Consider the following 13,726-nt stretch of genomic DNA (forward strand, 5'->3'; position numbering starts at 1 on the left):
GGCTGGTACCATGGATCTGTCTCTTGCCCAATAGCGTAAGCTGGGCCCTCTCTGGAGAAGAAACCTGGGTTCCCCATGATCAATGCTGGGGCCCCGCCAGCAGGCGAGGGATTCCCAAGGCAGTTACTGGGCATGGAGGCCACAGGGGCATATGCTACCAAGGAGACAGAACTAAACCTCACATCACCCTGCTTGGCCCCAGAGGATGGCTGGTTAGTCAATGACGGGTAAGACCCCTCTGGGAGGGGCAACCTAAGACAGGCACAGTCGCAGGGGGCCTCAGGGGAGAACTTGGGGGTCAACAGAGGTGGGGCAGAGATCCTCACCCCCCCCCAACTATGCAGGGGCTTGAACACTCGCCCCTTCTGAGGAAGGTCTCCTGCCCCCATGGCTGCTGCGCTTCCCATGCCCAGCTCAAATCGGAACCTAGATAACAGAAAGAGACTTGATCCAGCCGAAATCGGTACCCAAAAAACAGAGACTTGGCTAACAGCAACTACCCTATATCTAAATCCAGCTTAACACCAGGAATGCTCAGGGCCTTCTCAAGGATGCAAAATAATCCTTTCCATTAATATTTACAGTATAAACTAAGATTGTTATTAAAGTATTAAATTTGACAGTAAAATAGTAGTCAAGTTTTCAGATTAATTAAAATTATTCAAAAAGTATTAACTATAATTATCATTTCATAGTAAAATTGCTTAACATACAATAAACCTAAAGCAGTCATATTTTTGTACAAAAAATTAAAATTTAAAATTATCTAGACTTCATTATATAATTTCCAAAAGCCTCCTAATAATTAAATTTTTTAAAAAAGGGGGGAGGATAGTGGAAATATAGTGGAAGAATACCATATAAGAAAAAATATCCTGTAACTAATTTACATCTAGAAAAATTTTTTCATTTATAATGCTAATAACAAGACACCCATGAAAACACATATGGTGTCAAATAAGCCAAAGGAAAATCGTTTGGACAAAAATTAAAAGAATCCCAAGTCTAAATTATAGATATGATTCCTTTATTAACCTTTGGTCGAGAATACGTTTGTATATTTTCAGAAAACAACTCCAAGACCATGTGGATTCCTGCAACAGAAGAGAATTATCAGGACTGCTCCAGCCACAGAATAGCAGTGGCCCCGTGAGACAACAAGAAGAGAAGCAGTCCAGAAATGAAGATGGTGACAACACCTTATCATGCTAGCAGTCAGCAGCTGTGCGTCGCTGCAGGTTGCCCAGGACCAAACCAGAGGGTCGGACCTACATTGCCACCATTTGTCCACCATCCAGAACTGAAATATTACTGCTGACATGTACCCATAAAAACCTGTCGGACACTGAAACATGAACTTCGCCTAAGAAACAAAGAAGGGGGATCTGTTGGGGGCCAGATGTAAGCTGGCAAGGTCCTTGCACCTGTAGGGGCTAGCAAGGCTGGGATCCTTACCCACACAGTTTTCCCAGATTTGTTTGGATGGCAGTTATCAGTAGAATAAGAGCAACATTTGTAGAATGAGAACAGCCTCTCATAGCTTACTAAGAAGTCTGTAACTGTTTACTGAGATACGCTGTACTGAGAACTTGTCCTTCTGCTGTGTCCTTCCCTTAGAGATTAAGAGGAACAAAGAATACATTCCTCTTGATAGACCTCCTATTCAGTGTGTTATGTATAAATAGTATTGTGTGGCTAATAAAGTTGCTTCAGTTCATCAAGAGAACTGGGGTCCTCCCGATCCCGCTTTCCTGTCTTTCTTTCTTTTCTCAATTCCCACCTCCCTGCCTCAGCCCGGCTCAACCCTGTCAGGCTGGCCCTGACACCCCACTGCACTGAACTCATTTCCGGTGAGACTCTAGGGATCCAGACTCCTACGGGGAGAAACTGGACTGTCTGGCATCAGGTCGGAAAGCGAGGGTGGCTATCTTGCAGAACTGCTCACAGGGATCATTGTTACTGTGGGGGCGCAGGACTCGGGGATGCGGGGATGCAGGGACTCGGAGACCTGGAGATGGCTGATGTCGCTGATTGCTCTGCCCTGGTGATTCTCTGAGACCCTGCCCCATCCAATTTACAACCCCACCCAAGCTGTGCACAGCAGTGCAAATGAATCGCCTGTCCTTTTGCAGCCTAACCTAACAAACTGCAACTGGGTCAGAGAGCTCCAAAACTTCCAAACCCCAAACAAAGAGGAAAAATCTGCAGATCTCACGATAGCTCCTGCTGGAAGGACTCACACAGTGGTTGAATTTGCACCTCCTTGGAGATCCAGGAGCCAGTGTACCCAGTGGTCAGATACCAGATTTCAACTCCTCACATCCATAAGTGACACACTCAAGAGGCAGACTCAGAGAGCACCAAAGCCCCACTGAAGCAAGTCCAGTCCAGTCCCGGGTGTCTCCAGCACAGCAGTTCTTCCACTATAGACACAGCGGGTCCTTGCAGTCAATTGGCCTGGAGGTCAATTCCTCCCAGGGATACCAACAGCAATCGAGGCTTAACTACAATAAGTCTGTGCACCCAGCCCACAAAGGGGTGCACCAAGAGTGTCCACCTCAGGTGATTGGGGAGGCTGAGCCACTGGGCCCAATAGGACACCTATCACACAAAGCCACTCTATCAACACAGGGAAGCAGCCAAAATGCAGAGACAAAGAAACATGTCACAAATGAAAGAAATGGAGGAAAGCAAATTACTGGATTTAGAGTTCAAAACCACAGTTATAAGGTTACTCAAGAATCTTCTACAAACCTCCAAGGAACTTAGTGAGACCTTCAAGGATCTTAATGAGAATGCCAAAAAAAAAAAAAAAAAATGGAAAAGGACCAGTCAGAAATTAAGCATACACTGACTGAAATAAAGAATATTATACAGAGATCCAACAGAAGACTAGAGGATCGCAAGAATCAACTCAAAGATTTGAAATACAAAGAAGCAAAAAACACCCAACCAGAAAAGCAAAAAGAAAAAAGAATCCAAAAATACGAAGATAGTGTAAGGAGCCTCTGGGACAACTTCAAGCATACCAACATCCAAATTATGGGGGTGCCAGAAGAAGAGAGAGAGCAAGATATTGAAAACCTATTTGAAGAAATAATGACAGAAAACTTCCCCTACCTGGTGAAAGAAATAGACTTACAAGTCCAGGAAGCGAAGAGAACCCCAAATAAGAGGAATCCAAAGAGGATCACACCAAGACACATCATAATTAAAATGCCAAGAGCAAAAGACAAAGAGAGAATCTTAAAAGCAGCAAGAGAAAAACAGTTAGTTACCTACAAGGGAGTACCCATACGACTGTCAGCTGATTTCTTAACAGAAACCATGCAGGTCAGAAGGGAGTGGCAAGAAATATTCAAAGTGATGAATAGCAAGAACCTACAACCAAGATTACTCTACCCAGCAAAGCTATCATGTAGAATTGAAGGTCAGATAAGGAGCTTCACAAACAAGAAAAAGCTAAAGGAGTTCATCACCACAAAACCAGGATTATATGAAATGCTGAAGGGTATTCTTTAAGAAGAGGAAGAAGAAAAAGGTAAAGATAAAAATTATGAACAACAAAGGGACAACAAATACATATCTATCAACAAGTGAATCTAAAAATTAAGTCAATAAAAAAATCTGATGAACAGAATAAACTGGTGAATATAATAGAAGCAGGGGCATAGAAAGGGAGTGGACTGACAATTCTCAGGGGGAAGAGGGTGTGAAGGGTGTGGGAAGAGATTGGACAAAAATCTTACACCTATGGATGAGGACAGTGGGAGGGGTAAGGGCATGGGTTCGGGTGGAAACCAGGTGGAGGGGAGCTATGGGGGGAAAAAAGAGGAACATCTGTAATAATCTGAACAATAAAGATTTATTTTTAAAAAAAGGACTGCAAGAAAACAGTATGAACAATATATGCCAACAAATTGGACAACCTGGGCGAAATGGACAAATTCTTAGAAACATACAATCTTCCAAAACTCAATCAGGAAGATTCAGAGAACCTGAATATTCCAATAACAACTCATGAAATTGAAGTAGTAATCAAAACACTCCCAGCAAACAAAAGTCCTGGATGGCTTCACAGGTTAATTTTATCAAACACTCAAGAAAGAACTAACACCTATCCTCCTCAACCTTTTCCAAAAAATTCAAGAGACAGGACGACTTCCAAGCTTTTTTTTTACGAGACCAGCATAATGCTAATCCCAAACCAGACAAAAACACTACTCAAAAAGGAAATTGTAGGTCAATATCCCTGATGAACATAGATGCTAAAATTCTCAACAAAATATTAGCAAATTGGATCCAGCAATAAATTAAAAATGTCATACACCAGGACCAAGTGGGATTTATTTGGGGGATGCAAAGTTGGTGCTTGCATCCATGTTTGTAAACAAATAAATGTGACACATCACATAAACAAACTGAAGGATAAAAACCACATGATTATATCAATAGATGCAGAAAAAGCATTTGGAAAAATCCAGTATCCATTTATGATAAAAACTCCCTTCAAAGTGGGGACAGAGGGGTCATACCTCAATATAATAAAAGCCATCTATGAAAAACCTGCAGCCAACATCATACTCAATGGGCAAAAATTAAAAGTGTTTCCATTAAGATCAGGAACAAGACAGGGATGTCCACTTTCACCACTCTTATTCAACATAGTACTGAAATTCCTAACCACAGCAATCAGGCAAGAAGCCACCAAAAAACTACTAGATTTAATACATGAATTTAGCAAAGTAGCAAGACACAAAATTAATATTCAGGAATCGGTGGCATTTTTATACACTAATAATGAACTCTCAGAAAGAGAACCCAAGAAAACAATTCCATTTACCATTGCTACAAAAAATAAAATAGGGTACCTACAAATAAACTTAACCATGGAGGTAAAAGACCTGTACTTGGAAAACTCTAAGTCACTGAATAAAAGAGATAGAGGAAGATACAAAAAAGTGGAAGCATATACTATGTTCATGGATTGGAAGAATCAACATCATTAAAATGTCCATACTACCCAAGGCAACCTATAGATTTCATGCAATCCCTATTAAAATACCAACAGCATATTTTACAGATCTATAATTAATATTCCAAAAACTTATATGGAACCAAAAATGATTCCAAATAGCCTCAGCATTATGGGGGGTGGGCATTATGGGGTAGGAATTATGGGGGGTGGGCATTATGGGGGTGTGTATTATGGGGGTCGGCATTATGGGGGTGGGCATTATGGGGGTTGGCATTATGGGGGTGTGTATTATGGGGGTCGGCATTATGGGGGGTTGGCATTATGGGGGTGGGCATTATGGGGTGTGGGCATTATGAGGAGTGGGCATCATGGGGGTGTGAGCATTATGGGGTGTGGGCATTATGGGGGTGGGCATGGTATGGATTGGCGTGGTAGGGGTGTGGACACTGGAGGGTCATTGGTATCATGCAGTATGAGTCAGGGAGGCACAGGGGGCCAGTGAGTGGGAGGCCTGGCTGTCGCACCCAGGAGCCCATGGTGGGCCCCACCTGGTTCCTATGGATACAAGACCAGCATCCTGGTGCTGCTCCAGAGCATCCTCTGTGCTGCGCCCTCCCTGTCCCTGCTCCTGGGGAAGCTCCCAAGAGTGCAGGGAGCTGTCGCCTCGAGAAGACGGGAAGCCAGCACATCCACCTCTGATTAGGGACCCAACACTCCAGCATCTCTGTTTAAGTGTCTTCCTTTCCCTTTTTGGTCTTGGTATGAAATACACATGAAGTTATATGCACAGATGGATGGAGAAGGAGGCCAGAAGGCTTAAAGGTGCCACTGGAGAAAGCTTGTCAAGTCAGCAACGACCCCCTCCCATCGCCCAGAGGAGACAATTAGCATTTCAGTGCTTCTGTTCTATGCAAGTGTGTGTGCATCAATGCATTCATTCCCTTTGCGACCTTCGCCCTTGCCTGGGAGGCACTCTACTCAAGCACTGCTCAGACTGGTCACATGGCGCTCTCACAGGGGTACTGCAGTCTATATTTAAGTTGCCTCTGATTTTTCTTTACTGCATACAACACTATGGTGAATTATATGTAAAGCTTTATGATAGTAAAGAATGCTTCTTTAGATTCCCAGAAGCAAAATTATTTGGATCAGAAAATATAGATAATTTAGCCTTTTGATACATATTCTCTACTTGAGGCCCAGTGCATGAAATTCTTGCACTGGGGGAGGGTCCCTCAGCCCAGCCTGCGCCCTCTTGCAGTCCTGGAGCCCCATGATCAATTGCCCCGCCCACCCGCCACAGCGTCACCCGTCAGGTAGCCTGGGCCCCCCTCTTTGGGGTGATCAATCACAGGGATCTGCAATTGATCGCCCCAAAGAGGTAGGCCCTGCCCACCCAGCTGGGGTGCCGTGATGGATTGCCCCCCCGCAGAGGGAGGCCCCGCCCACCCGCCGGTCAGTGGCCTGGGCCTCCCTCTGTGGGGCGATCATGGGCCCCCAACCAATCGCATCACACCCGCCTTGGCTGGCCTGGTGCCAGTAGGTGTCCTAGTGTGGTCGTCCAGACGGTTATTCCGCTGTCATATTATGCTTTTATTATTATCCTATATAATAAAAGGCCAGGGACCATAAGCGTAATGACCGGATTGACCGCTCAACCAGTCAACATGAGGTGTTTTTTTAAAAAAATATATTTTATTGATTTTTTACAGAGAGGAAGGGAGAGGGATAGAGAGTTAGAAACATTGATGAGAGAGAAGCATCGATTCAGCTGCCTCCTGCACACCTCCTACTGGGGATGTGCCTGCAACCAAGGTACATGCCCTTGACCGGAATCGAACCTGGAACCCTTCAGTCCCCAGCCCGATGCTCTATCCCAGTGATGGCGAACCTTTTGAGCTCGGCGTGTCAACATTTTGAAAAACCCTAACTTAACTCTGGTGCCATGTCACATATAGAAATTTTTTGATATTTGCAACCATAGTAAAACAAAGATGTATATTTTTGATATTTATTTTATATATTTAAATGCCATTTAACAAAGAAAAATCAACCAAAAAAATGAGTGTCATAGGTTCACCATCACTGCTCTATCCAGTGAGCCAAACTGGCTAGGGCAACAACATGAGGTGTATTGACCACCTCTCGGTCCCTCCCCTCCCCCAACTCCCCCACCCTCCCACCCCGCCTGCTGGTGAACAGGGAACCACAGGGAAGTGGGTGGGTGGCAGCAGGGTGGGACTGGGGACTGGCGAGTGGGCGGAACCGCTGACCTCTTGGTCCCTCCCACTAGTCCGCAGGCTCCAATGGATCAGTGATGATGAATGGGGGAATGAGGGTGGGTGGTGGGAAGACTGGGCTGGCTGTCAGGCCATTGGGATCCCCAGCTCATCCCTGGCTGCTTGGGGGCTCAGGCCAGCAGGAAAGCAGGCGCCAGTGACTTCGCCTCCATGCCCGTGCCCTGGGCAGGCCGCTGATGGAACGTGCGGCCTGCTTGGAGCCACTCACGCGGGCGCTGACGCTGTCACTGCTGCTGCTGCGGGGGCTTGCAGCGCTGATGGAAGTTACGGGCGCACCCACGACCTACCCGCCCCAGCAGCAGAGGCGGCGTTCAGCCTGGAGACTGGCGAATGGGCAGAAGATGGCCCTGATCGCAGGCTAGGCCTGGGACCCTACCCGCACGATTTTGTGCGCTGGGCCTCCAGTAGATAATAGAAGCCTAATATGCAAATTGTCCCCTCTGGCGGTCATTTGACCACGAGTTTGACAGGGAGACTGGGAGTTCAACCGCTCGCTCTGATGTGCGCTGACCACCAGGGGGTGGTGCGGAACATGGCAGGCATCAGCGACATGGTGCTGGCAGCAGGCCACAGTGGAGGCACAGCTGGCCCCGATGGGCCCCGACGAGAGTGGGACCACGGCGAGATGGTGGAGCAGGTGAGTGGGTGGCTCCAGGCCAAGGCAGGGTGCCAGGTGGGGCTGCGGGGCTGTAAGGCAGGGGGTGCAAGCTGTGGCCCGATCTCCACAGGCCACCCCGAGGGACCCCACCTATGCACGAATTCATGCACCGGGCCTCTAGTTATCAGATATTTGCAAAGAAGAGTTGCTTTGTTTTCAAGCTTCTGTCTTGTAACAACTGTGGAATTTGGATACTCTCAGGTTTAAAATGAAAAAAGGTTTCGTTTATTCCATAGAAAGTGAAAAGTTGTGAATCATAATTTTAAAATGACTGTCTTTAGATCTGAGGTCATTTTTAAAATAGGTAGCAGCCATTTATAGTGATTTTGATTCCTATGGCAGAAACAATGCTCATAGTTTACCCAATTACTTTCTTGGTTCCATACATCTGGGTATGATCACATGACCCATCTCACCCTCTGAATGTGACAGGAAGTGATCTGCTACTAGAGTGAAATATACTGGTGCCTGGATGCCACCTGGGTGCACAGGAGATGTGCATGAGTGAGAAATAACCCTCAGTGTGATTGCCACCACTGTGTTGGGGTTATCTGACGCCACAGCAGAATTTGGCCTCTTGACCAAAATCTTTACTGTTTTAGTTACCTATGGCTGTGAAACAACTTACCCTAAGACTTAGTGGCTTTAAAAAGAAATAATTTACTGTCTGTCAGTTTCTATGGGCCAATTTAGCAGTGACTCTGCAGGGTGATTCTAAGTGGGCTGAGGTCTTATCTGAAGGCTTAACTGGGGCCGGGGATCCACTTCCCGTGATTCACTCCCTCACGGCCAGTAGGTGCCAGCCAGGGGCCTCAGCTCCTCCCTACACCAGGTCTCCTCACGACAAGGTAGCTGGCTCCCAGAGCAAGTGACCGAGGAGAGAAAAACCAAAGCCACCATGTCCTTTGTGACCCAGCCTCTGACATCCCACACGCCACCTGGCTGTAATTGATTGGGCACAGAGATGGGCACAGTGACTGAGGGAGGCCAGACAAGGGTATAGATGTGAAAGTGAAGGTCTCTATTACTAGCAACCAAGCTACTTCTTAACCTTCCCAAAGCACTAGTAACATTGGTTTGAACACATGAAAAGGTTTAGCTACTATAGGTGTCAACTAGGAGTTAACTGTTACTTAATCGTGCACTTGCAGGAGCAGCACAGCCACGCTGTACCGGCTGGGGGGGAAGCACAGGCATTTTCGGGGACAGGAAGTCACATCCTGGGTGTGAAGCCCGCTCTCAGCTCACCGAGAGGGTGTCAGGGAGACATAAACGCACCTGTTCACACCCAGGGAGCCGCTGAGGCAGAGCACCCCAGGGAGACGAGACTAACCTGTCTCCATGTTCTATTGTCTAGCTCTCTCCGACCCCCTCAGTCCCTCTCCCTTTGTCTCTCCCAGGCCCCATCTCTCTCTCTCTTTGTCCCTCCATCTCTCTCTTCCCCTCTCTGCTTTCTCCTCTCTCATGGTTTCTGCAGGAAAGAGGCAGGAGGCCCTGCCAGGACAGAATGAGTAATGGGTTGGAGAAGGATCTGGAAAACCCTGCCGAGCAGGAGGGCCAGCCTGCAGGGCTTCCTGAAAGGCTGTCTGTCCTCCCTGTGAGCAGAGGGGGACCCGCCGTCCAGCGGATAAAAGCCCCTTTGTGTTGCCTGGGTTTCCATCAGCTTGGGAGATGCCCTTAGTGAGAGCCAGCTGCAGGCTGCCCTGGGCTCTGCCCAGCACCAGGCCTGCCGACCCCGGTGCCATTGGAGCCACGGACAGAGATGTGGCGCCCGGGGAGCCGCCCCAGAGACGGCAGCCTCTGCCCAGGGCAGACACCACCCAGGAGCAGCACAGGCAGCTGGTCCCACAGAGAGGCCGGCGTCCGGACCCGCCTTGACTGCGCTGGAGCCTGGGGCTCGGCCCCTGAGCCCCTGCAGTCGGCTGTGCCCTCCCTAGTCTGTAGGCAGCAGCTGGGGAATCAAATGTAACACCTCAGCTCCCAGATGATCTGATCGGCCTGAGCTGGCAGGAAGGAAGGAAGGAAGGAAGCAGAGGAAGGAACTTGGAAGCTGAGGCGGTTGAAGCCAGCATTTCAGACGGAGGCAGAAGCCACAGCTGCCCGCTCCCCACCGGCCGCCCCACCCCGCCCCGCCGCAGGGTCTCAGCAAACAAGGTCTCCGCCCTCCCTGGGTGGGCAGTGCGTGCATCTGCTGGACTGCATTTGCTCTTCAACCGTGAGAGGTGACAGGTGGCAGGAACCCAGGTCCCCGGGAGCTCGGCACCCCCGGTTTCTCCCAGTGAAACGACTGCAAACAGTGCCTCTGAGGCGGCCATTTCCGTGGCCACACGGACAGGCCCAGGCCTGCCGCAGCAGAGGGCACCGGCCGAGGGCACAGGGAGGGCCGCGTGGGAAGGAGCACATGGCACGTGCCCAGAAGTGGGTCCCCAGTCAAACCCATGACTTGACCCTAGTCCCCACCTCAGGGCGCAGAGCGAGGTCCTCAGAGCAACCCCTCCTGGGCCGGGCAGAAACGGAAGCGGGGGCTGGTGAGCCTGTCCCTCCTGGTTCTGGGACTGGCCAGCCAGAGCGGGACAAGGACACCCCCTGGGTGAGGCCGCCCACCGTCCCCTCCCCACTCAGATGCACACCAGGCCCGAAGCCCCGCTCCGCGCTGGCCCTGGAGCGTGCTGGCCTGGGGTCTGAGGTGGCCCCACTCCAGGGAAAAGCCGGTCCCTCGGGCCTCACCATGGCCTCCGGGCGGCTCTCGGCACCCATTTCGGGAGGGTGGGTGGGCTCAGGAGGCCTGTATTCAACCTCAACTCTGGGAATCTGTTTCCCCACCTGAAGCAGGAGTGAGGCAGCACCGTCAGGCCCCAGCCAGGCCTCTGGGTGGCAGTGTCTCCACTCGGCCAGAACCATGAGGTCATGTCACAACTCAGAGCCTTCAGGGCTGGGAAGCACCCTGGACGCTGTGGGTGCCGCAGGAGGCAGCTCCTGAGCCCCAGTGAGGGGGGAGTCTCGGCGGGGCGGGGGGGGGGGGGGGGGGCAGGAAAACCTCGGGGTACAGAGAGGATGCCCTCAGGGGCACCTGGGACTCCCTGGAGGAGGCAGCACCCAGACTTGGGGAATAAAGAGGCTTTGGCCCTGGACAGGGAAGGCAGGAGGGAGTCAGCTGGGTCTGCTCGCCTCATTGCTCACTCAGCAGCTGTCTGCTGAGCACCTGGGCCAGATGTGAAGCTTTCAGACCCAACTTACTAAGGGGCAGCCGTGGCCTGCCCAGGCTTCCCCACAGCCCTGCACAGGCCACAGCCAGCAGTGACCTCGGGAAGAGGAAGGGGCACCCAGACTGGACCTGGCCTGCCAGCGCCTGCTCTTCGCCAAACCAGACCACTTGCCCCGAGGGTTCCAAAGGGCGCGCTCCTTTCCACACTCACCCGCGGCCACTGACTCCGTTCTTGGTCGGGCCAAGCCCCGGGCCCGGGCGGCTCCAGCGTGGCCGTGTCCTCAGTCTCTGTGGAGCACAGGCTGCACCCACTACTCGCTGAGGGGTGCCTGGAGGCTGAGCAGAGGGACGTGGCCAGGGCGTGCCCCGCACAGATGGCCGGGTGGGCCACGGTCAGCAGTGCCTGGGCTTTGTGTCGGGCCCCAGGAGGGCACAGTCAGCCCCACACGAACACGACCAGTGCTTTCAGGCCTGCCCCAGGGCATGGTGAGGGGCCAGGGGCTGTGGCCCACAGCGGTCTGCAGTCAGGGGCCAAGGCGGAGCCTGGGGGCAGGGCCATGCAAAGGCCCCGAGGTAAACGGGAGTCCATGGAGCAAGAGGAGGGCGGCGGGAGGGGGTGGGGAGCACCCAGGAGCGAGGACTTTCGAAGGAAGACTTCGGAGGGCCTCAAGCTGGCCAGCGGGATGTACTTTTCAACATAGGCTTGAGGGGAGGGGCAGTGTTTAATCTGTTGTATGTTCTGTGCTTAAAGAAAAAGTGATTTATTAATGAAAATATATGAAAAATAGGATTGAGATCAGCTGTGGATATCAGAAAAAAGATTACAGCGCTCTCAAAACAAGACAGACTTCTTTCTTACTCCCACTGAGAAGTGTGGAGGTGGCACCGGGGAGGGTCTGGGCTCAGCGGCCCACTGGAGAGACAGGCTCTCTGTCTTCACTGTGCTGTGCGAGACCCCCAGGCCCACGCCCTCCTCCTGGGCCAGTGGCTGCGGGAGCTCCGGCCATTGCACCGTATTCCAGGAAGGAGTGAGTCGTGAGGACAGCACAGCCCCCCGACCCTCAGGAAGCAGCCAGGGCACGCGAAGCTGCAGGTAAATGGGCACCATTTGCTGCACCGAAGTCAGGGCTCACATGGGCTGAGCGCTGTCCCCGCCGCCTTTGCCCTGACTGCTGGGGAAGGGCTCTGCTGGCACAGGTGCCAGTAGCTGACAGTGGAGCCAGGCCTACCCGTGCTGGGGAGAGACGGGCGCACAGGCGAGCAGCCGGCCTGCGCATCGGGACCCCTTGCCGGAGCCGGCCGCTGCGGCGCCTGCTCTGTTGATGGCTGCAAGACAGTTCAGCACCCACTTTGTTTCTGGGGATCAGCGCCTTCGAGGGCCAGCTGCTCCTTTCCATGTGGCCCTGGCATGTCAAGTCCTGCAAGGGCCGAGGGGCGATGCGCCTGCGTAGGTGCCCACCGCGTTACCGGCCTGTTACCAGGCTCGGCCGGGCTGTCTGTGTGACACAGCGGCGCTTCCTCTCCTGTCTTCAAAGTGGGAGCGATGGCAAGGCACCTTCCTCCGGTGGCCGCCCTCCCCCCCCCCTCACGCTGTCACCACCTGGTGGGAGCTGTGGTTCCTGAAAGTGCCTGACAGAAGCAAAGAGCACTGGGCCCCACCCATTGCCATGTAACGGTGCCCGGGGCGCCCGGGGGCAGCCACCAGCTCCTAGGGAGTGTCCGCTGCCCCGGGCACATGCTCCTGGCGGTGGGCATGTGGGGGCGGGCCCGGGCCCAGGAGGGCAGAGCTGCAGCTGCAGAGCCAGCCTCCTGGCCAGGACCTTGCACAGGCCTGCCGCCCTCCACCCAGGATGCCAGGGCTGCCGCCCTCCACCCAGGATGCCAGGGCAGGCCTTGCCACCTCCAGCCTTGTCTCATCCCCGCCCCACTCCCACCTCTCAGAGATGGAGAGGGATAGGAGCCCGCCACTTTCACAAACAGGGTGTCTCAGCGCACCTCCTCCCCACACCCACGCTTCTCCAGGGGCCACTGAGAGGGGCGGTGAGGGTGTGCCCGGAGCAGAGCGAGGCTGCACCTCTGGGCCTGCCCACGGGTCGAGGCTGCCTGCTCCAAGCAACAGTGTGCGGAGGGGCACCTCTTCCCGGCACCCCCATTTTACAGACAGGAGGCACGGCCCAGTCACACCGCTCAGAGGGGCAAGTGCACTCAGCCAACGCTGCGTGTGCAGCCGGTTGTGCGTGTCCGCATGTGTGCATGAGTTGCACACGTGTCTTCCCTACAGAGCAGGGCGACATACCCAGACCTAAAGGCCCGACGGCCCACTGCCCACCGCGGCCTTTCCTGGCTCCTGCCTTCTGCACGCAGGGACACGGGACCCCAGACCAGAGCTGTCGGGAGCCCCACAGGACAGCATCTTCAGGGTGGGAGGCCAGGCACCCCAACTCCCCGCTGAGCCACCGAGACACTCGTGGTGCAGGACAGGCAGGGGCAGGCTCCTCAGCCCCCCTCCTCCCCCCACCCCTCCACTCTTGCCTTCAGCACACAGGGACACAGGACCTCTTTCCTGGCTGCCTCTCCCTGGCCCG

This window comes from Myotis yumanensis, unplaced genomic scaffold (assembly GCF_028538775.1).
Source record: "Myotis yumanensis isolate MYYU_CA2020_CCGP unplaced genomic scaffold, mMyoYum1.0.hap1 SCAF_21, whole genome shotgun sequence".
In the NCBI taxonomy this organism is placed as follows: domain Eukaryota; kingdom Metazoa; phylum Chordata; class Mammalia; order Chiroptera; family Vespertilionidae; genus Myotis; species Myotis yumanensis.